This window comes from Zeugodacus cucurbitae, chromosome 3, assembly GCF_028554725.1.
Source record: "Zeugodacus cucurbitae isolate PBARC_wt_2022May chromosome 3, idZeuCucr1.2, whole genome shotgun sequence".
Lineage (NCBI taxonomy): Eukaryota > Metazoa > Arthropoda > Insecta > Diptera > Tephritidae > Zeugodacus > Zeugodacus cucurbitae.
In genome coordinates this window covers 20,096,887-20,120,867 of record NC_071668.1, presented here as the reverse complement: position 1 = coordinate 20,120,867, position 23,981 = coordinate 20,096,887, and the positions used below count along the sequence as shown (strand labels likewise).

The 23,981-nt window shown below is 35.2% G+C and overlaps 1 long non-coding RNA gene across 2 annotated transcripts in view; it reads right to left on the bottom strand.

Annotated features, from left to right (window-relative positions):
• Positions 1–23,296, bottom strand: part of LOC114804463 (uncharacterized) — a 119,222-nt gene extending 95,926 nt beyond the window's left edge. For both annotated transcript variants that reach the window (XR_003752656.2, XR_003752657.2), the window contains exons 1-2: positions 22,709–23,296; positions 22,565–22,637 (exon numbers count right to left, since the gene is read on the bottom strand). This is a non-coding gene — a long non-coding RNA (uncharacterized LOC114804463). The remainder of the gene's footprint in view (positions 1–22,564; positions 22,638–22,708) is intronic.
• Between the last annotated feature and the right edge of the window lie 685 nt (positions 23,297–23,981).

The window sequence follows — 23,981 nt, the reverse complement described above, 5'->3', positions numbered from 1 at the left end:
TCGGACTCTTGAATTGGGAATATAAGTCAAATTTCACACAAATTTCCTTCCATAAATCGAACTTTCCGACCATGGTATAATACAAAATGTAAAATTTTACTATCGAGGCAGAATCTTAAAAGAGTCCCTCTTTATGGTATGGAGGCGAACAAAAAATATGATATTACACTTATGGATTGCATAAATCATGTAACAAAGGCATGGGATACAGACGTTAAGATCCAAAAAATAGCGAACTGCTACAAACTAAATTCAGAATATCTGTTTCTTCGTAGAAACATACAACTTTTTGCGAAGTAAATGAATAAAACTGTGTATAAATCTATATTTTACAGTTTTTTGAAAAATTGTATGCTTTAATGGCAATTCCATAACTCGAAGTCTCTCGAACTCGGAGTTTTTTTGTGGATTATGTTGATTCGAGTTAGAGAAGTTCCACTGTATCTATAAATATTTCTCAAAACCTTTCTTCGAACATCCTTTAATAAACTCATTGATTTTCTTTCCTTCTTTCATAAACTATATAATATAAAGACGACACTGATCGAAGTGATTTAGTTCGATACTAGAACATGTTTTACCTTCAGTTTTACTACTGCTGTGGATTAAATTTGCACCGATCTCGGAACATAATTTTTGAATAAGGTTACGCGCTCCATAAAATAATTTTTCCAAATATTATTCGGGCTAGATAATAATAATAACTTTAGTCAATCGGGGTAAATATCGCTAACTTCTGAGAACTAAGTCACAAAATAATCAAATAAAATTGAATTAAATTAAGTATATCTGCCAGTCATAACATGTAGATTTTCTTTAATCCAAGTTATTGTTTCTGTCGGTTTTGAACTCTGATTTCCAGTGAAGAACTATATTTTCTAACCCATCTAGGAAATGGTTTGGAAAACGGGAGTAGTCTTTCAAAATAGTATAGAAAGAGATTTCCAATATTTAAGTGTAGAGATTTATAGAAAATGAAGCTTGGATTTCTTTCCAAATATAAGAGATTCTTAACTTCCTAAACATCGAATAAATGTCGAAATTATAATAAATCTATCAATCGTTCATCTTAATATATTCCAATATATACATATATCTACAGTTTATTCAAAAATGACTATTTCCATTCAACTAAAATGTATGAAATATTCCGATTTGAATTAGTTTAAGGTGAATTAGTAAAGGTAATTTCGTACAGACTAGTTTGAAAAATTGCCCACTGCTTTGCTTCCAATTAGATAGATACTACGTATATGCATCATTTCTACATGGTTATATTCTACATGGATAAAGCCAAAAGCATAAACGGCAAATACTCTACTCGAGTTGAATTCTGAATGGAGGGCTGCCACATAAAATATTTTGAAATTTTGAAATGTTTTCAATACACTACACTAATACACTTACATTTTGTAGTACAGATCATTTAACTCGAGGTGAAAAAGTGTTTATGCATGTGGGTTCAACTTACCCGTGTATAATATAACCGAGTAGAAATGATGCATAAACGTAGTAAGAGTTGCCGGCAATATTTAGGGAGATTAGAAAACTGCATATATATACATGTAGTTCTGATCTTAGTCACTTTGACTCCAGACATATTGATAATGTCTCAAATAATTAATATTTCCATGGAATGTCTAATGAATTTACCATTTGCTTGCAAAGGTATATGGGTATATGTCCACATGAGTTCTTTTCGTACAATTTTTGTAATTATTATCTATCAGATGTGATCCTGACATATTTTTCTCAAGATATTATTGAAAAATATATTGATTTCCATTTTGGCTATTAATCACACTCAGTGGATGAGGAATAACCATTTAAATATCCATAACTTCTATACATCTGATTTTAGAAAATCGGAAATTTTCGATGTGACCGAAGTCAGACTTATGAAGCAACCAATCATAAGTATTTTACAAAATTCTGTACATATTGCAAATGATCGGTACAGTGGAGATGAATTGAAAGAGTATGTTAAGGATTAAAGCATCATAAAATCTACAAATTTATGATTTCAGAACAATGAAAGTGATAAGCGAAAATTCCATTAGGCCTCGAAATGCTTGAGCATTAGTCATATTCTCTAGATCTGATCTGGAACTTTTTCCTGTTCTCAGAACTTAACAGAAGAGTTGCTGAGTAAAAATCGAATGCCAAAAGAATCAGTTGTATAACAATCATTTCGGAATGTTGAAAGATAGTAATAATCTTTTATTGCACCAAATAGTAGCTATATTGAATAATAACCTCCAATTTTGCAAAATATATGTGTTACAGGTTAATCAGAGGTACATATCTCAAAAGCTATAACGAAGCTATAATAGTTTGTAATCCCCCAATAAGCTATATATTATATAACCTAGACAACCCTTTCCTTTGCCTTAGTGGCTTTATTGTCCAATAATTTCCTTCCTCCCACAGTCTTCTGTGTATTATGTAATCCAAGCTAGAGAGTCAATGAAGTCAATAACTCAACCCATTATTTAGGTTATGTAGCATATTCCCACAACTTAAAGTACACATTTTTGGAAGAACATCTACAGGAAACACACCGACCCAATCAATGACATTACTATTAAGCGTACAAGTCAGCAATTTTCAACGCAACAAAACTAATGAATATTATTTGGCATGAATCCTTTTGTGGTGTTTGAATGTGACGGGCGGCCTCACTATTAACTTTCGAAAACGGCAAGCTTCTCACGCTCGATTGTGTTAATGACAATCAAATGGCAAGTGTGGCACAATAACATGCGTTGCAACAACAATAAAAAACACCGAATGAGAATGGGAAAATAAGTGACTTTGTCAAAGAATCGAATGAATAGAATTATCACAGCGAACGAGTTGGCTGACACAAGTGCACCGCATGTGGCAATGAAGCGACGAGACGCGCAACACTATTACTGTCGCGCACATGCCACCCTTTAATAGTGCGGCATAAACAATCAACGCGCTGCGCGTTTTTTGTGCCACTTTTTTATTGTTATTGTCTAACGTAGATATTCAATTATTACGTCGTTATGTAACCAAAAGGAAAAGCGAAATGACGGAAACATTAGCCGCAAAATGGCTAAAGCGAACACGCCCGCTGCGCCTGCGAGCCGACGCAAGCATGAGCGTGCAATGTGCGTGAAGGAAGAACGCATAAAAAATTTGTTCCATTGAATTATGGGCAGCGGCAGTGCTGAGCTCAAGAAAGTGTGACGCGATAGACACAGGCGTCAACATGGCGCTGCGGCGCGGCAGCAGAAAATAGCGTAAAAAATTACTTCCCAGCCGCAGGCGGCCTGAAAGTGTTGAGTTAGTGGTTTCCGCCGTTAAGGACGTCCACAGTTGAGCATATGTAAAAAAGCATAGCGTAAAAAGGCAAGTTGGAAAATTTATATAGGAGAAGACTGCTTTGCGCCCAACACTTAAAAAAAACGCAGACGCGCGTCAAATGCGACACGTGCGACCCACACAATGACCAAGTGCAAGGCAATAATGAAAACACAAAATATTTTCAAAACATAATCGAAGTCACAAGCAAAACATAAACATTGACAGAGAAAGTCAACCCTCTATTAGTTGTTGTACAAGCGCGCGCGTTTGTGTGTATGTAGCGTTGATGAGCGCGCCCGCAAAGGACGCGACATTGAGCGACACGTGACCGCGGGCCAATATGTAGCGCGCGCACACGTGACGCAAAACAATAGCAACAATTTGAATGGGGATATGAGAGGACACACAAGTTAATGCGAAAACGTGCGCACACACACACTCACGAATTTGTACGACGCGCTGTGAATACAGTAGCTAGTGGCAGTGGGCGGCGGCTGTGCGCGCGCTTGGCAATCAACAGTCTTGCGACGAGCGCGATCGATTAACTCCCACGAGGCATGTATGCGCTCTGCATGCACTGACATTAATTTTCACTTTCAGCAGCTGGACGCCGCTACTTGAACGCGGTCGTAGTGGGCCAACTAATAAACGACGCGGTTGCATGGACGCGGATGTTGAGCGCGTCTGCGGCACAAATTGTTAGGATAAACAACAATTGTGGCGGCACGTGTGGGCGCCGTTATGTGACGGCGGCGCCGCGACGAACAAGTGCAGGGCGCGTGTTGCGCTATGCGAAGCGGTGATGATGAGTTCAGCAGCAGTCGGATATATGCGCTACAGTCAGTCACTACATGACCAGCGCGCGCGCGCTCTGTCCCAAACTGGAACGGAAGTGAATAATCGCATTTCCGCTCATCGCCGCTTGTCGCATATAGAAAGTAGTATGGCAGCGTGCGTGCACATTTAGCGTTTTGTGGGTGTTGCTGCGCGTGCAACACATTTTCAAAGCCACACCCAAACTGGCGCTCCACGAAGAGTTACACTTACGCTTTATGTGCGCTTCGCCTCGAGCGCGGAATACGCGCATATAAAGCGCTTACAAATATAATAGTGCCGCCTTCCGCCTCCTCCACCCACTTGAGTGCGGCGGCACGTGTACACGCAGTCTTTTTAATTGTTCTGCTATCGTTTTGATCGCGCGCAAATCCCGAAATCATTTGACAATTCAGTTTTATCGCATTAATTTTAATTTGTTCTGCAATTAAGTGCTCATACGATTTAGATTAAAACTATATTTGCAAATACTTATGTATGTAGCTACTAGGTATTAGCGGAGATAAATCACTGAATGACTGAATCACTGACAGCAGCGCTTGTCAAAGCGGCGGTTGTATGGAGTGGTTGCTGGCAAACGATGAGAACGCATGAGCGGAAGTGGGTTCTAATTTGGGTACTCGTGCAAAAATAGTGTGGCACGTGATTATATATGTATGTATATGTATATAAAGTTGTAAACATTAAATAATTGATTGATGCGTGTTTTTCTAAATTTCGCTTTAGGCCATTGCTTTTGTTTCAAATCGCCAAATATGTATAAACTCATTCATTACCCGAACAGTAAATTTATTCAAAATCAGTGTTCGTTGAATGGCGAAGTTTTGAAATGGTAGTAAGAGCCATATCAAGTATAAGTCCACCTTATGCTAAATACGGTTTGTATCTATTCATTGTGAAAGTAAATTGAAAGTCGAAAATTCGGGAAGAAAATCGGTATTTTTTTTATGGCGGTACAGAAAGGTTTGGGATTATTTCTTCCATTCTGAAATTAATCTAACCTTGAAATTATTAACGAATTTAATTAAAATAATTCACCTATCATCACATTGGCATAACTGTAAATGAATATACATTACAACTTTTCCGTTATGAGTCCACCATATGTTATGTACATATGTATTTAGTTTCGTTGATTTGACGCCTTGACGCCTTGAGAAAGTTATTTTAAATTTTTAAATGAAGTTGGCCGAAGATCAGTTATATTTTTTTTTTAAATATTTCTAACCTTCCCATTTTCTCCAATTTTTAATAAGATAGATTACTTATTCCAAAAAATCTCTTTATAAGGAGCTTAGCATAGGGAATGTTATCAACATATCGACTCACCTACTTTTAAAAATAAATTGTAGATATGAATAGATGTTCTATAACTTTAATTATATATATTTAATTCAATAATTCGATTATCCTTTGCTAACTTAAATTAACTAATGGGGTTCCTGAGAATTTTTTATTGAAAGTGAGCATGACAATATTCTGCTTTCGTCTCACTAAACGTCCCGTAGGCTTCGAAATAATAATGTATACTGAAATCGAATGAAATCTGTCGAGCGGTTAGGAAGATATAATTTGTCGTAAAGGTTAGCGGAGCGATTCCCATGGCACAAGGTTTATAAAACTTTACTAATCATTCAAAAATGGACGTATTCTGTTGGATAAGTAGGGAACAGGGATAAGATATTTCTTGTTTCTTCAACATATCGTGAGATAGTACAAAATTTCAGTTGATCATCAACCTCTTTTAAGAAAAATATTTTGATTACCTTATTCAATGAATATGGTACACATAATTAAGCCATGATCCCAAAACCGAACCATCTTCTGTGGACTTGTGGACACAACGACCCAACAACTCACTTTAAAATATGTTGGCAGGTTGTTGAGAACAATCTACGTTTATTTTCATACATCGCATCCTGTCTCGACTGAATTTAACTGAACTTTTTAATGGGTCACTATACATATAATATATCTTTGTAAGTAATGTCTACAACTTAAGTTGGTTGCGAGCTCCCAAATCATTTAGATGTTTCAAATGTACAGGGAAACATTTTCAAACCTTCTTACGTAAGAAGTAAGTAATCGGTCCCATTATTTTCTTAAAATTTAAGCGAATAATATTGTGAACCACTTGGGACGCAACAACATGAATAATAATAACAGTTGAGAGTAAAAATTACTTTTTTTACTCGGTTCCATTTGTTATTTTTGTATAATATTTCCCACATATTGTACTATTTGATAAGATAACAAAAAATTTCCAAATCTTGAAATCCAGCTAACCTCTTAAGACTTTAAATTATTTCTGGTAGGATGTTGAGAATCAATATCGGTGCTACTGCATTTTATAGGTTCTGGCATTGGATCAGTGACAATATTAGATATTTTTATACTCTCGCAACAAAATTTGCCAAAGAGAGTATTATAGTTTTGTCCACATAACGGTTGTTTGTAAGTCCTAAAACTAAACGAGTTAGATATAGGGTGACGAGTAAAGTTCAAATCCGAATGTCTGTCTGTCCGTCCGTCCGTCCGTCTGTCTGTCCGTGCAAGCTGTAACTTGAGTAAAAATTGAGATATCTTAATGGAACTTGGAACATGTATTCCTTGGCACCATAAGAAGGTTAAGTTCGAAAATGGGCGGAATCGGACCACTGCCACGCCCACAAAATGGGGATAACTAAAAACACATAAATAGTTATAACTAAGCCATAAATAACGTTATGTAAATAAAATTTGGAACATAGGATCGCATTAGAGAGGGGCACATTTGAATGTAATTTTTTTGGAAAAGTGGGTGTGACCCCGCCCCCAAATAGGTTTTTTGTATATATCTTGCAAACCAATAAAGCTATATAAACCAAACTTGCTGCAGTCGTTTCTTTTAGCCGTTTCTTTATACAGTCCAAAAATTAAAGAAATCGGATAATAACCACGCCCACCTCCCATACAAAGGTTAGGTTGAAAATGACTAAAAGTGCGTTAACTCACTAACGAGAAACGTCAGAAACACCAAATTTTACATAAGAAATGGCAGAAGGAAGCTGCACTGAGATTTTTTACAAAATGGAAAATGGGCGTGGCGTCGCCCACTTATGGGTCAAAAACCATATCTCAGGAACTACTCGACAGATTCGAATGAAATTATGAATTAATTGTTTTCTTGGCACCCTGATAACACGTGTGGAAAATGGATGAAATCGGTTCACAACTACGCCTACGTCCCATATAACTCAATTTTGAATCCTTCTGATTCTTTCACTGTATAATGTACACATAAGGAACAGATAAAGATAGCAAAATAAAACTTTACACAAATACTGTATTTGAGCTGTGACATCACTTGAGGAAAAATTGTCAAAATCGGACCATGACTTTTCAAGGCCCCTGATATCAAACATGAAGAACTCAGAGCCTAAGGGTAATTTTTCACCGAAAATATAGGTAAATCTCTAAATAAATTGCGGGAGTATAAAATGTTCGGTTGCACCCGAACTTAGCCTTTCCTTACTTGTTATAAGTAAATACAAGCGAAGTTCGTCGCAAGTTCCAAGAACAATGTTCTAACAGGAAAAGGTTTGATTTTTTTTTGGAGAATCCAAATTATAAAGAATTACAGAGAGATAAGGAATCATAATTCATAAGAATGATGCTTTTCGGGATATACAACAACTGCATAACATATGACAGTTTGGTATGAAAAAGGAATTTATTAAGGCCAGAAAGAATTGAAAGAAACCTTAATCTTACTTTATATTATTTTAAGTTCTTTTTACTTGGTCATCAGAAGAATATAGCAAAATATTAAAGAAATGAACGAAAAATGTTTAGAGTTAGAATCTAACGCATTTACCGATATCTTCATTTGGATTGTAACTCAATTAGTTAATCAACTGTTTCCATATAGCCTAGTTGAGCCTAAGTGTAAGAAATTGTATACTTTCGATGCATTAAAGGTAAGCATTCGCAACTCATGAGTGAAAGTGGTCTCTAAAAGATAAATGAAGAACCAAATACTAACTTGAGAGATCTGAAATCTCTTACAATCATATGTATGCCATAAATTCGGCAGAAATCTGAAAAGTAACAAATAAATAAATACATCTTTAAACAACTCCCACCAACCAACGAACCGAAATTCAGGATTAAAAGCGACTGGCCAAAATAAAAGAAAAAGTATTTACGAAACCAAAAACTCTTTCATGTAAGAAGTAAGCAGACTCTATATCCTTACGGATATAGCTTGCTGTGCACACACGACGTCCGTGTATATCAAGGAGCCATAAATTGTCTGTGGTAACAAAATTACAGCATGTAATCGCATATGAATAAATTATTGGCGCGCATATACATGCATACACACGTATAAAAGGCGGCGTGTGAGGAGGGTAAAAGAGCAAAGCAAAGGAGAAAAAGGGCAAAAAAGCTAAAAGCAAAACGGCAAAAAGATGTGACAATTCGCCTACAGGCGAATCTCAGCCAGAAGGCAGTATTGATATATGTATGTATGCATGACTATGAGTCCACAAAGCAGAAGCGACACGGCACCGGGTTGTACCGACAACCATATTAACACACATATGTATAATAGAACAACTGAACTACTGAGTAGCCGCCACCCTGAGTAGCACTCGAATATACAAATATACAAACGCACGAACCAAAGTGGTATCTACGAGTACATATGTATGCAAGTATTCGCACTCGCCTGCCTGTATTTATGACCGTAATGTTTTTGGTGATATTTCAAGTACTACGGCGAAAAACCAGAAAACCAGACCAGCGTATAACCCAAAAGCGTTATGCGCGTAGATTTACACATAAGAGGGGAAAATTCTACAAGCATTAAGGCTCAGCCAAACACGAACGATGGGCAGCTATTCATGAGTGTGAGTGCGTGTATTCACTCAAATGCTTTTGACTTTGAACTCTGGATATGCCGGCTGGTCATGGCCCCTTCTACCATTGCTGAGTGTTGTTGTTTGTGTGCTCTACGCATTTATGCCTGAGGCGCATAGTAGCTTTGTTTTGTCGCTGCCATATGGTGGCTATTTCGGTGATTACGCAGATGATACACTCACGACTCACTCACATGTGAAAGGAAGGAAGCGTTGTTCAAGTGAAAGGCATAGTGATGCTTACAGCCATATATGGTACTTGGTTAGGGTTATATGTATGAATGTTTGAATGTATATTGAGGTGTATTTGCAAAGTTTCATGTAAAGTAAGTCGTATAATGCTAAGATTTGCAATAGAATTTGCTGCTTATTTGTTAAAAAAACAACATCGGTTTAAAAAAGTTAAATTTGAAAAAATAATATTTTGGAAATATAAAAAAAATCATAAAAGAATTAGAATTAATAATTAAATAATTAAGGTATATTTGAGCTCGAAATAGTTATTCAATTATTTTATTATATTCATAAATTTTTTGTTTGGTTTTATTGAACAACCAATAGCAGAGCTCGTGTCTTATCGTTTTTATTTATATTATTATAACTACTGACTCTAATAGGCGTTCGAAAACCTAGGACACTTTCTCCAGGCTAAGTTTTATTAAAATATTTGAGAATCTTTCTTTTGAAGACCTCAAAGTTCGCTCAGCTCTTGGCTTTTAAATAAGGAGTTTTTTAATCATAAAACTGTAAATATATGTATATATGTATATAGAAAGCTCTAATTGCCTCTACAAACTCCTTCTTCTTATTTCATTCTCACTCAGAAAACTTCGACAAGCATTATACAACAACAACGGATTTCACTGCCAACTTTGGTATAACCCTTAGTTCCTATTCAGAGTCAATTGCCTCTCTTCTACTTGAAGTAAACTGAAAATTTCGTGTTGTGGCTATATGAGCTTGAAAGACATGCATATATTGGAGAACTAGAAGAGAAAGTTACGAGTAAAATTCCAAAAATCCTCAAAAAGTTTTTGATTGACATAAAATGAAGTTTTCTAGCGATAACTGACACTCCTAATAAATCAGAGTTGCATGTTCGACATATCGTTCATGCACAATCAATACAATAGATCGTGTTTCAGGAAAGAAAAACTAATTTCTTCAATAATCGCATTCTCCAAAAATGGCGCCCACTTTCCTCGGACATGAAGAGAATACTCACTGAATTTAGTAGACAAATACCGATACTATAACATGTTTGAAAATTCTGAAAGATCACTCCTGGCTTCTTGAAATTACTTGACATTGAATTTGCTGTTTCCTTTGATTTGAAGTTGAACGTATTGGACCGATTATCAAACATATATTAGCTGTACAAATTGAATTAAGTCTGCTCTCATTCAAGCCAACTGTTCAATTCAATTTCTAACAATTTCAATTCAACTGTTCCAACATCTGGGTATAAAACCTAGATAAGCCACACGAAATTTATAACAAGATTTTGAGAATACTGATTAATATTTTTCATTTGCTCTGGCTCTAGGTAACCAGAACCAGAACTGGGTCTACGATTGGCTACATACTGCCAGGTTGGGAGAGTTACCTAGACGCATGGGAAATGCCGTGCAGTAGTAGAAAGACAGCCCCTTACGATATGACCGATCCTCTGTATTCAATTTGTACCATAAGTCCACTGGGTCCGGAACTTAAATGTAAAAAGTTAGAAGACGATAGAATTGCACATCGAAATATACTAGCGATTTACTTGGAGAAAAGTTTCGATGACCGACAATGCCCATTCGCTCTGACTGTAGACCTTAATTAACCCAACTGTGGAAATAATCAAGTTTGGGATACATAAAATGTTGGTCCGTTATGTCCGCCCGCAAATTGCGTTAAGAGAAGTCTTCAGAGTTATTGGATTCAACGAAACGACACGACTCAATTTCGGACTAGTCAGTTTCTGCTACAAAAAAATACCAAAATCAAATTTATTGATTTGAAAATGAGATTGTATAGACTCAGATTTTACTTTACGCACTTCTATTTACGGTGTTATTTGAAAAGTGAAATATAGATTAACAACCCTCAAGACAAACATTCCTATCGAAATCATCACTATAACACCAGAAATGCTAGAAAAAGTAATAGGAAAACGCAGAAAAGAGCTATTTTCGGGACTTAAGGTCTCCTCTGTCAAGAGCCTGAACTAATAAAATCTAGTTGTAGAGATTTAGTTATTTCAACTAGATTTGTAACCTGTAAAAGTTAATCTCAATAATAAATCCGAGCTGATCATCCTCAAATACCTCTGTTGAGTCATCTGTCAACGCATAAATGATGGTTGATTGGTAGCAAACAATTACATCACATTACAACTACAATTGCTTCAGTTTGCAAAGCAGATTATTGACGAATGACACACTAAACAAATGTCACCAAAAGAAAAGCCAAAAAAAAAAATATGCGTACCCCGATAACCACTCAAACAGGTACATATATTGACCGCATGTTTGCGTTGGCTGCGAGTTACTGATTGACTGATAGACGTACGCAACGCTGCTACTTAAATGCTCTTAAGACGATCTTAAGTTGTGTCACGCCAAGAATTTGCGTTCGGCCAAAGCAATCTGATCGCGTCATACGACTCGTACACTCAAACACAGCAGGAGTTGTAGACCATCCCTTTCCACTCTATGCCTCATCATGCCATAATTCCATCCATCCATCTGCGTACAGATACCTGCGTAGCGTAAACGGTTATCAGTTTTACCCTTTCGCACGCCTCATTAGTTAGTTGGAATGTAATACCAGAAGCCCAAAATCAATTGCGTATTTATTGACCACAATCACTGTAAGACGACGCGACGCGTCGTGTCGCGGCGCTTCGACCGTGTCTGCCGAATGTCCAAATGGCGCGCCATCAGTTGCTTTGTTGCACCTTGTCTCCGTATAATGTTGTTGTTGACTCTTCGCAAATGCGCACTTAATGAGCTCAGTGACGGCGTTGATGATGACTTGAACACGAACTCGATCACCAACGGCGGCGTGTCAGTGTGACGAGGTGACGGCGTCAGTGGACACAACGTTCTGCTGAAAATGCCATAATAAGCCGAAATGTTTGGCAAATCCCTGCCACGGCGGTTGACCGTGTCTTTTCGGTACTTTACAGTTGACTGGTCTTCTGCTTCGAATTTTTATTTCAATATTTTTGGCATTCATGAATGCAAATGCATTGGGCTCGTAAGCTTGGTGGGAAGGTTTACGTGTTTGCATTGCACTCCTTTTGGCAGTGATAGCGCCTCTGTCCTCTGTCAAACACGAAGATTATTGGCATTTCTGACTTCGATTCCGAGTTTGGTTGCGAATATGAATGACTGCTGCTCGCGATAAGTTCGCTAAAGCTCTTCAACATTGCACACAATAGCGCTTCGTGATGTATTTTTCAATATGCTGATTGAGATTGGGTATATTTTACATATTTGTTTTACTGTTTATTTGTTTTGAAGGGACATTTTTAAGCTTACGTAGAAAGCGCCACTGAAGAGAACACTGCCTGATTTGAAGAATTTTTTTACTAAATTCGGTGTAAGTCTCACAAAGTTTGAAACAAAAAACTACAGAGTGGCAACGTTTTGGAAAATTTTAAGATTTAAGAAATTATGAAGATACTAAAAACTAAGAGAGCTCAAAAAAAAAAAAAAAAAAAAAAAAAAAAAGCAATAATAAAGTTACCACCTGTTTAAATATGTTTATGAAGACTTTCACTTGGAAATATTTTCAATAACATCTATAGTTTGAATCCTACATCCAGTCTATAAAAAATACGATTGGATCCCATAGACGCCTGGCAATAGATATAGCTTGATGACTACAAAATGAATACCAAATAGTGTTTTCTGGTGTTTTTAGGAGTTCACTCAGCTTATAGGCTAAATTTCCCAAGGATTTGCCGCAATCATGAATGGGACTTTTAAAGAGCATACAGCAAAAATCGTCTATGATGTACATGAACTCGGGAAACTACTAGTAATTTCTCTCAAACAAATCCAACTTTTTTGGTGACAGTTTTAAATCTTATGATCAAGTCATAGGTCTCTTGGTAATCTTTCATCTTGGTTTACTCGGCTTCATATAGCTCATGTTATAGACTATCTTCACCTTTGGTTTGCGTCCACTTGTTTTGGCATTCAACCTATTACCGTAGGTTTTTCTATTAATAACAATTTTTCTATATCTATTATAGAAGGTAGAAGTGAGGTTGATTTTGGGTTAAATCCACATTTAAATGGTGGAACACATTTTGCTCCATCTGTGAGAGCATTTTTAACCACACGGAAGATACAGTTCTTGAAAATTTATTATCAGTTATTCAATATTTAGGTATTGACTTCGTACAGTGAGTATGGGGAGATTTGCTGTTGTTACTCAGGAAAATTGGCTTTTGCCATTGTCATCTGCTCAAGTTTTTTAGTCACTAAATTTGTTTCAAGTCACTAAAAGTTGAGTTTTAACACATTTTCCCCTTCTGTTACTATTTCGAATTTGATTTTTAGTGAATTTTTAAAAGCAATGTCTCCATATGGTACGAAAACCGTGTTCCATATTGTATCAATATGTTTAAGATTCCGAGGGATAGAGTATGAAACAAACCTATCCAAACCTTTAGCCAGATATGAAGGCAGTTACTGTTTCAACCGATGTCGATGATTGGTGTCAGATTGCTAGCAATATTGCTTATACTTGAGATGCTACAGCTTAGTAAACACCTATCTATGGTTTCAGACGAAACGGTATAGATTTGAATAATTAGAAACCTAATAGGTCAAACATTAAAAGTCGTTCTATTTAAAATCAAGAAAGATGAAGAATGAAAGGAAATATTATATTATAGACAGGAGTTGGTAATAGGAGCTCATTCTCGCTTTTGGTCCGCACTTTAGAGTGATTCTAATAAAGAAGTTGACTAACTAAGATTAATAAGAACTATACATAATCAGGCAGGTTCTGCAATCCGATTGAAAGTGAAAATTAAAAAAATGTTGATTTTGAAAAGGAAAATCGAAATTCAGTACACCAAAAATCGGATTGAAAGTGAATTTGCTTTAATTTCACTCGGAAATGAATTAAAGAACTTGCCTGTTATATACTGATATGAATATAGTATACATATATAAGACAGAGCCAATATTAGCTTCGTTCTCAAAGAACTCAATAAGTTTAAAAAAAAAAATACACATACCAAGAGAAAGAAAGGTCGATTGATACCATTCACAACCCTACCAAATATTAAAAAAAATTGGTCATTATTTTTCGAAATAAAAAGTGTTCATTCGAAGATTGAAATTAGACCCCTTATAGCTCATTTTCGAAATACAAAGCCCAAATTTCGAAAACATTGATCGAAATCGAAGAATTAAGTTTTTATTTGTTTTTCGAAGATTGAACTTTGACCTAGCTTATTTACTTATTCCAATATTTCGCTTTTGGAGGGTACTTTTGAAAAAAACGGAGGAATTGCTTTCCTACTTATGACTCATACTCTCGAAAAAAAAAAACGGTTTGGTCCAATCTTCAGCCGAGTGTTGTGCAGAGAAATATTTATAGATTGGTGAGGTTAAGGGAGAATATTTGCCATTTTAATAGCAAAGGTACTTATTAAACTTTCTCAACAAGGATAATGTAGCTCACTAGAAAACATGATATAGATAAATATATAGGGCTTATATTAGATACAAATTCAGAACATTCAATTATCGAATACTGAGATTTGAAAAAAAGATATTCACTATTTTCGGCCGTAATTGAGTATAATTTATTATGTTGTACTTGAAATCCATGTTTCTCTGAATACATGAAAGTAAATAACTCAAAACCAGCGAACAATTGGTCCGCGTGTAAATCACCAAGCATTTGGGCACGCGTAATCATTTAGCATCTTCAAGTGCGTAATTTGAGTTGCATTTGTATGCCAACTCGAGAGGCGCGAGAGGACATTGCGGCGCACGACAGGATTGATGTGGTCAGCTGCAGGACTGTATTTGGAATTACTGTTGGCAAATGCAAAAATAACACGAATTTCAAGTGGCGACGTTATAAAAACAAGTAAAGGACACTTTGTTGCCAGCTGCTTTGCGCCGCTTGCTGATTGCTGCTGGCAACTGTAACAGCGCGCGAGAAAAGGATTTTGGTGGCAATAAACTATGCGCTCTTTTGTGGCACACAGCGACGCATCGGATTGTAATATGAACGACGGCTAAAAGCATATTTTTCTGATATTTAACACACAATTTCCACACTTTTGATTTTTGACAAAGAACAAAAGCAACAACAACAAAAGCAATACAAAAACACTAAAAGGAATTCGTTCGAAAAAGGATGCATTTGATTTGATTTATATGTGTGTTGCAGCGGGTTATCCGCCGTGCAACACTGCCGCATGGCCCACAAAGTGCACTTGAAACAACAACAAAACACAACAATAAACTGAAGTACGCACTTTCGGCGATGGCAAGAGTACAACCCAAAGTGTTGTCGACAAAGAGGCAAAGAGTTATTTGTGAGTGTGTGTGTTTTTGGATGTGGCATGCAACAAAGTACAAATGCATCGTATATCGATTTTCACAAATATTTAATGGATTTCAAGTGGCCGATCGCTGCTTGAATCACAATGCGCCGCGAGTTTGTGGTGCCACTTATTTAGATGCCACACAGACACATACACACACACAAATACTGATTTTTTTGTTGTTGTTGAGTTGCCACGTTAAAAGGGGTATGAAGAAAACTAATGTATCCTTGTATCTTTATTATATTAAATCACAAACAATCACACACAATCCCAAATGGAAACACTCTGTGTTGTCAGCAGCTGTTGCTGTTGCTGTTGTTGCTGCTATTGTATTACTTTTGTGTGTTGCTGTGACAAGCTGCCAACAGTAGCGTATTGCTGCCAATTATTTTTGTAGCCTGCATGCTGTGCAGCAGCTGAGGAGCGTGTTGACAGCAGAGAGCCAGCATTGTAAGGAGCTGCCTGGCGTGTGTCACTGTAAATGCGTCTGGAGTGTGGCCACGTTTTTGGTTATAATTAACTCGCCTAATGCTGCTTAGTAATTTGTGTGTGTGTGTGTGTGTGTAAGTGATATTCCATTTAATGCGATACTCTATAATCGCGTTTTTAGCTAAATAGTTCCACATTTATGTCGTCTAAGTATTATTATCGTCTCGGTTAATGAGTTAGTTTTGACAGCAGTTGCTCTTTGTTTGACCACAAATTGACAGTTTTGTGAATTTGCTGAAGAAATGGGTGACTTATGCATTGATTAGCTGCATTTTAGGGGTTTTTTGTATAGTAAGACTTATTGTTGTCCAACTACGGGATATCCAACAAGCTTTAAAGGAGAGGAGAGATTATTATAGGAAACTTTTTCGTATCAAAAATACAAAAAATGTTTGGCATTGGCTCAGTTGTGACCGTTACTATAAAACATGTTCCTTATATCTTCGAAGTAAGATACATTCCCTAAAAATCATCATAATAGAGATTTATTCCAGTTAAAGTATCTTCAAATATCCTAAATCTCATTCCACCAAGAGGAGTCATAGAGGTTTGGAAACAAGGAATAATAGAAAGTGTCGGAACGAGTAGAACATGCTATAAAAGAATCTGATTTTTAAAGAAATCCATAGAATTTTCTTATTTTAATGGCACACGTACTAAGATATTTTTACTAAAAATTAATAACTAAATTTTGACTGAGATTAATAAGAAACATTTGAAAATTATCGTCATTGTTTCTATCAAGTATCCATTAATAGAAAAAATCTCAAAATCTGGTTTGTGACAAGACCGTCTTTTGTGACATATGTTTTGTGGTTTGTGACCAGACCGTCTTGTGTGACATATCGTTTAAAAAGTCAACCATTTTTACTTCTTTTCGGTCGCTATTGAGAGATCTATGTTTCGATCAAATCTAAGAATTGTCAAAAATATTCATCCAGTACGCAATTGGACTATAACTCTCTCTTTTGAAGTGACAATACCTTTTCATAAATATTGTTTCAAAGTCTTCAAAAAAAAAAAATAAAGTGGATATTCTCTCTAGTTGAATGAGATCCTACTGGCTATCCCCAGCTTTGTAACCTAGTAAATAGTGGAAGTTGTTCGTAAAGTTTCGAGATACTCATACGCGTACAGAACTTCTTTATTTATAGAATCAATTTTGCAAAAATACAAAAGGCTGACGCAGGCTAAAGATGCCAACTCAAGAGGACATTGCGGCGCTAAAGATTTATCATATCGGACCATATGGGCCGTTCAACTCATTAGTTAATTTGTTCTAAACACAAAATTTTTGGAATAAATATAATGCTTTGATGCCTTGTTGAAGCATTCCGAAGACAGACTGGCCTATATAACCGGCACGGACCCGGATTTTAGTCTGGCCAAGACTGCCTTCAGTCTGTCATTCCTCAAAATTGTTTGATACATTTTTTTGCTTCTACAATAACAATAATTACGCTTTATCGGCGACAACGAAGCTTATTAGGGTTCAAAAATAACAATTCTATAAAACTTGATAATAAATGGTATATTAAATGCTTCAATAGTTCATTGACGGTTTGCAGGCATTATAATATTGGGTCGTTCACTTAGTAATTTTGTTTGATGACAACGACTGATCTTATTGAATTTTTCGCAGCCAACTTCACACTTAAGCGCTGTACCGTTTCGTTCCTTCAATTTCGATCTTGAGGATCCACTACGACGTAGAAGGCCTCTTGAAGCCGATGTGGATAATATAAAGTCGCTGGGCGAAGCAGATCGTCGAATAACCATTCGAAAGAATGCTGAATGATTAAATTTATCTAATGCGACCGTTAGGAATGTCTAGGATTAATTGTATTAATAATGTTCTTACAGCACGAAATTTGCTTCGTCGCATTAAAGAATGTTTGATTTGCTTATCAAACGTCAAAGAAGTGATCCAATTTTGAAGCTCATTGTTACTTGCGACAAAAATGTAAAGCGCATGGCCTAAAAAGGATGAACCAGCTCAAAGCACTTCAAAGGACGATAGGTTCTGTTGTCTGTTCAAAGAGATCGTTTATTTGGAGCTTTTGTCCGACAATACCACGTTTATGTCGTATTGTTATCAGCTAGATAAATTGAGTGTTGTGAGACCTCATATACATAAGTTTGATGACTCGCCAAAAATTTCTGCGGCTTGAATGGGATGTGCTACCACACCCAGCATATTCTCCAGACTTGCCACTTTCAGCCTATTACTTGTTCCGGTCTCTGCAATATTTTTTTTAAATGGGAGAACTATCACCTTAAATCAAGATGACAAAAACAACTTGGTCCAGTTTTTGGAATACAAGCATCAAACATTTTATGAACGTGGAATCAATCTCTTTCCCGAAAGATTTCAATAGGTACTGATTCCAAACTGGAATCGTAACATTCGTAAAATGTTTTACACAATAAAAAATTTAAATTGCACTAAAAAGATGAAAATTAATTTGTGAAAAATTCAATAATATTCTGTGGGTCTAGATATATAATTCATCATCTACTACATAAACCTCTACTACCTTTATATTTCAGCTACTTGTAGTAATTTTTAAAAACATCTACACTTTTTCCCGAATTTACATGATTAAAGTCTCTTCCAAACCTTTTTTCGTGACATGTGGCATGCAAAAAAGCACATAAAATATGCCATTAAAACCTTGTAAAAATAATGATGACAACTCAATTCTCCAGCAAACCAACTTAATGCGGAAAATACACAAGAAGACACCCCTTAAATAGCTTTCAAAGAAAGTAAGCACCGAGAACTCTTAGCGAGTGATTAAGAACATAAGGAGCGCATGAAATGCATTTCCATGCAGGATCAACACCAACAACTCACACACAAAGAAAATACGGAAAATCCGAGCGTAACGAAATGAGGCAAATGAAAGGAGGCAAACAGATTGAATATTGCGCGTTAAATTCAATTTTTTTGGATAACAAACTCGATTACAACGGGTAGGACTATGTTACCCTCACTAAATATTTACAGTTGTCAACTGTTGCGGCAAGAAGACCTTAAAAGTACAACTTTATTGAGGGGTTTAACACTAGACATTACACAGTGGCAGTGGCAGCAGTGGTAGTTGTGTCTATGTGGGGCGGTAAAAAGCAACATGAGCCTTATTAGTTGATTACAGGACGCATTATCGTGATTATCGAGTGCGCGACAGGATAAAAATCTTGCAACAGATATGTACAATGTACGAGTATATGCAAGTGCCACACTTTGATGCATTGATGCAGAATTGCGGCCACCCATAAATTTCCGCCAAACAGGAGGAGAACGAAAATTTAAGTAACTACTAGTAGTGCTACCGTTAGGGTGGAGCCAACGAACGGTGGCGAGGTCAAAAGGACGCTGCCACAAAAGGCACACAGACTACTGAAAGAGAGGGCGAAAGGCAAAACGTAAAGCATGCTGGCTGAAAGGGGTGTGTCGCATAAATAAATATACAATAACAACAACAATAAATTGCATTGAAATGCTTTTGTAGCTAAATTCACTGCTAATAGTTTGATTAATGGGCAGATTTTCCAAGTGAGACGAGAAGTGAGCAACAACGGTAATAAAATTATAACAAAAACAACAAAAAATACTACATGCAACATACAACAAGTAAAATTCCAAGTAAAGCAGCAGACACCCCAGTCTTGCCAACTTTAATGGGGGGTGGCTGATGATGATGTGGCATGATAAGATGCTACAATAAATATTTGTGTAAATATATGTATGTATATTTCGCTGGCTTTCCGTTCGGCTTTAGAAAACCTATAATCATCGGTTTTGATGTGATTTGTTTTTCCGGCGCGACAGCGTGCTAGCTATGTGGGCGGATTGTGGACGTGGCGAGGCTGTGAATTGAGTGTATGTTGACCAAAAAGTGGTCAATCGATGACTGTGCAACAGCGACAGCGCTTACTACTTTCACCACATGCCACATACTTGCATTACAGCGCATAAGTAGTACTTTCACTGCCTTGAAAATGTCAGCTGGATAAATTATCCATATGACGCTTTAATCAGACATCATAAATATTCATGTGTACAAGTCTGCCATGCACTACATGTTGTTGCAAGTAGTGACCGCCGTCAAAATTAATAATCACTGTAATGTTGGCATTAATGCCATTACACATACACTTACATACTATTATTTATTATATTTTCGTACATGTGTTGCTACTGTTATTACAGTTGCTCTTTTCTTTTTTCTCTTGCGCTCAACTTGTTTTTCTGTTGACCCTGAATTTGTGTTGCAGAGGCGTGGTGTAGTTTGCGAAAGCCAAATACATTAAGATTACACGCATATTTGCCAGCTTAGTGTCGATATAGATGATTTGCACAAATAAATAATTTTCACTATGAATAAATGAGCATGAGTGGCACAAATGTTGCAATTTTTATTAAGCCAAATTTGTGGTTGGGCTTTAATGTGTGTGGAACATTTTGTCAATAACTTATAAATACTTTAATTGATATAATTTTATGTGAGTTTATAAATTCTGAAAGGTCTTTAACGAGACAAGGTTGCTTTTAAAATTGTTAATTGAAAAAAATTATATGGAAATAACTGGAATTTTAAAATTTGCAATCGTTCAATGGTACAAAAATCCAATTGTAAAAATTTTTATTTTATTATATTTTATTTTATCATATGTACATACATACATACATGGCCCTGTAGTACGATAAAATTTACGGTAATATTCATTGCTTACTTTATCTGTATCGGCCGCTAAGATTAGCAGTGATGTTATTAGCTTGACGCTTTTCGTTTGTTAAAAACTTCGTTCTTGGCCCAAAACAAAAAAAAATCCGAAATATTTCTTCTAAGAAAATTAACGTTATTTTTTTAACACATCACGTAATTTAGAGTTTCTCATAGTTACTGATCAAAGCAATACCGAAACTGGGAAGAAGAAACATTTCTTCTATTAACGTTAATTCTTCATTAAAATTACTCGGCTTTTGGACAGGTAGTAGAAAAAATTTAAACATATCTTCCAATATGGAATATCTTATTTAATTTCAATATTTTCTCTTGAATCTAATTAGAAAATTAAGTGTTTTGACAGGAGCACATATTTCTTTCATACTTCTCTTATCAAAACACTTTCTAGATATGCTGTGTAGTATCAAAGGTTTATCAAATACCCTTAATTTGACACCAATATTATAATATTGAATTTTCTGGATTATTTTATTTGAATAAAAAAGCCAGACAGGTAGCAAACCTGCTGAAATATAGTTTTAGGAAACATGTTTCTTAAAAAATACATATAATACATCTATCAATAAAACAATTTAACGATTTAACAATTTAATTTTAATAAAAAATTAAAATATGTGACAACCCTTTCAAAAAAATTGCATGTCAAATATTAATATTCAAAATATTTTAATTTGATAATAATTAATTTATCTTTTCAATTCTATTGTTATCTATCTATATGTTTTTTCTTCCGAAAAAAAAAACATTTTTACCATCCGAACTTTGTAAGCCTTTTCATTTTTAATTTAATGAAAATAAAATTCAGTCAATCGGCAATCATTCTACTATTTCGTTTTTAATCAATTGAGTTTTAAATCGAACAATCCAAAAACCAATTTAATATACATATGTGACCTGGTCTACGAAAAGGGAGCTAACGTGCGAAAACTAGTTTTTTTTTGGATACTATCACGTGAAAAAGCATCTCATCTTCCATCCGAATCAACTAAAAAGAAAAATTGATTTTTTGAAACCTAAGCCCCCTTTCCGTAGACCAGGTCACATATGTATAAATCGGGTCAGTCTTCACTACGCTAGTGCTGTATATACTGAGAATGTTATTATACGGATATTAAAGTTTTTCCAGAAGAAACCCTTTAAAAACATCTTTAAAAAATTTAGTTTATACCTTCACCTTACCCGAAAAGAGAAACCATTAATAATTTTGATAATGCCCTCACCCGACCTTGAAAACCCATGTCCGTCGACAAATTCTAAATTGTCAGCAAAAATCAGCAAAAATCAAATTATAATAAGTACCTATTAAAGCCTCACCTCGCCCTAAAATATCAGATAAAATATGTGGTCTGCTCCTAATCTGATTGCTAACAAAAAATATTTAACACTTTAAAACATGAAACTTCAACAACAACAATAAAAATATTATGGTATGAATATAATTTTTATCCGATTTTAAAATCAATTATAGTAATATGAATAATGTTTGGATTTACAGATATTGTTAAAAAATAATCAATATTAGATTAGCATCTTGTAATTCTGTTCTAATAAATTATTTAAATATTTATGTAATTTTTTTCTACTTTGATTGCATTTTTCCAATATTAAGGTATTTTATATTTATATTTTCATTTTATATGTTTAATAAAATCATGAATAACAATGAACAATTGACTTACCGCATTTTTTCGCACAGGTACGCTTTTTTCTGCATCAGCAACATGAATGAACATGACACCTGAACGTAGTAGGCTGCAACGAGATGAATTCACAATTTACAATTTCGTACGTTTAAACACCAATTATCATTTTATTACACTTACTAATTGTTCACAACAGTTTCAATATTCACTTGAGTTACTTTTTCACATTTAAATTCAGTTTTTAATTAACAATTTTGCAAGACGCAATAATTTTTACACCACAATTTTCGTTTTACTCGCTGCAATTCACGAAAGAAGGAATGCATAGGTCCGTTATTGATGGCATAGCTGCATATTTTGTTGCTGAGGTGTTGCTGAGAGTGCCAATTAGTTGATCTCTGACTCTCAATTACACTTTATGCTGATATTCGCTAATTAGTTGCATTGATTCTCATTATGTGTATGTATGTACATATGTATTTTTCTACAACTGAACTGATTTATATGTGCATATGTATGTATGTATGCATTGCCTTGCAATTGTTCTGCTTTTTATTGTCTGTGCGCTCATAATTTCTTGTTGCTACTGCAACCACCTGATTTTGTCTTCTTTAACTAATTGAGCTTTGTTGGTGTGTGTGATGCTTAATGAGCGCATAAAATCGCCGGTTCAAATTTACCAATACTCGCTACTTTATCAAAGTTATTGCTTTAAAAAGAGAGAAATGAGAATTTCTATTGCTTTTGTATGTACATATGTATGTATGTATGTCTATATACTTACTCAGCCCACTCGGTGAAGTGCTTTGCTAATTTTTGGCGACAAATATGTGCATACAATGTGTATGTATGTATGTTTTTCGCTGCTTGCGCACACTCAATTAACTTGGAAAGCAATGTATTTAGTAAGGAAATTCAAACAATTTTCACTATCATTAATGTTTAAAGCACACCTCAGCTTACTTTTATACTTTATTACACATTTAAATCTAATTTTTATTTAAAATGGAAACTTCCAGCAAAATGTATATACGCAACGCTCTCTTATAGCTGTTCCGCAACTGATTCGCTCGTTAGTAAAACGGAACTAACAGACGAGATTGGCTTTCTGAAGAACGGAAGTAGTGCTGCATTTGCATATTTAAAATTATTTTAAATTTAAACATTTTGTAATAATTTTTTAAACAGATTAAACAGAATTTTGCTGAAAAATTAGAATAATTTTACTCAATTTAAAATAAATATTTAAAAGTTTTAATTCAAACTTTTAATATTAATTTGAATTAAACAAAAAATCTTAAATATTTTAAATATTTCAAAAAATGAATATACTTTTTTATATATATTTTTTTAAATCTACTACTTATTAAATAAAAAAATACTTAAAATATTAAAAAATGAATATTTAAAAATTAAATATGTAACTATTTTTATCACTAAATGTGTTTAATAA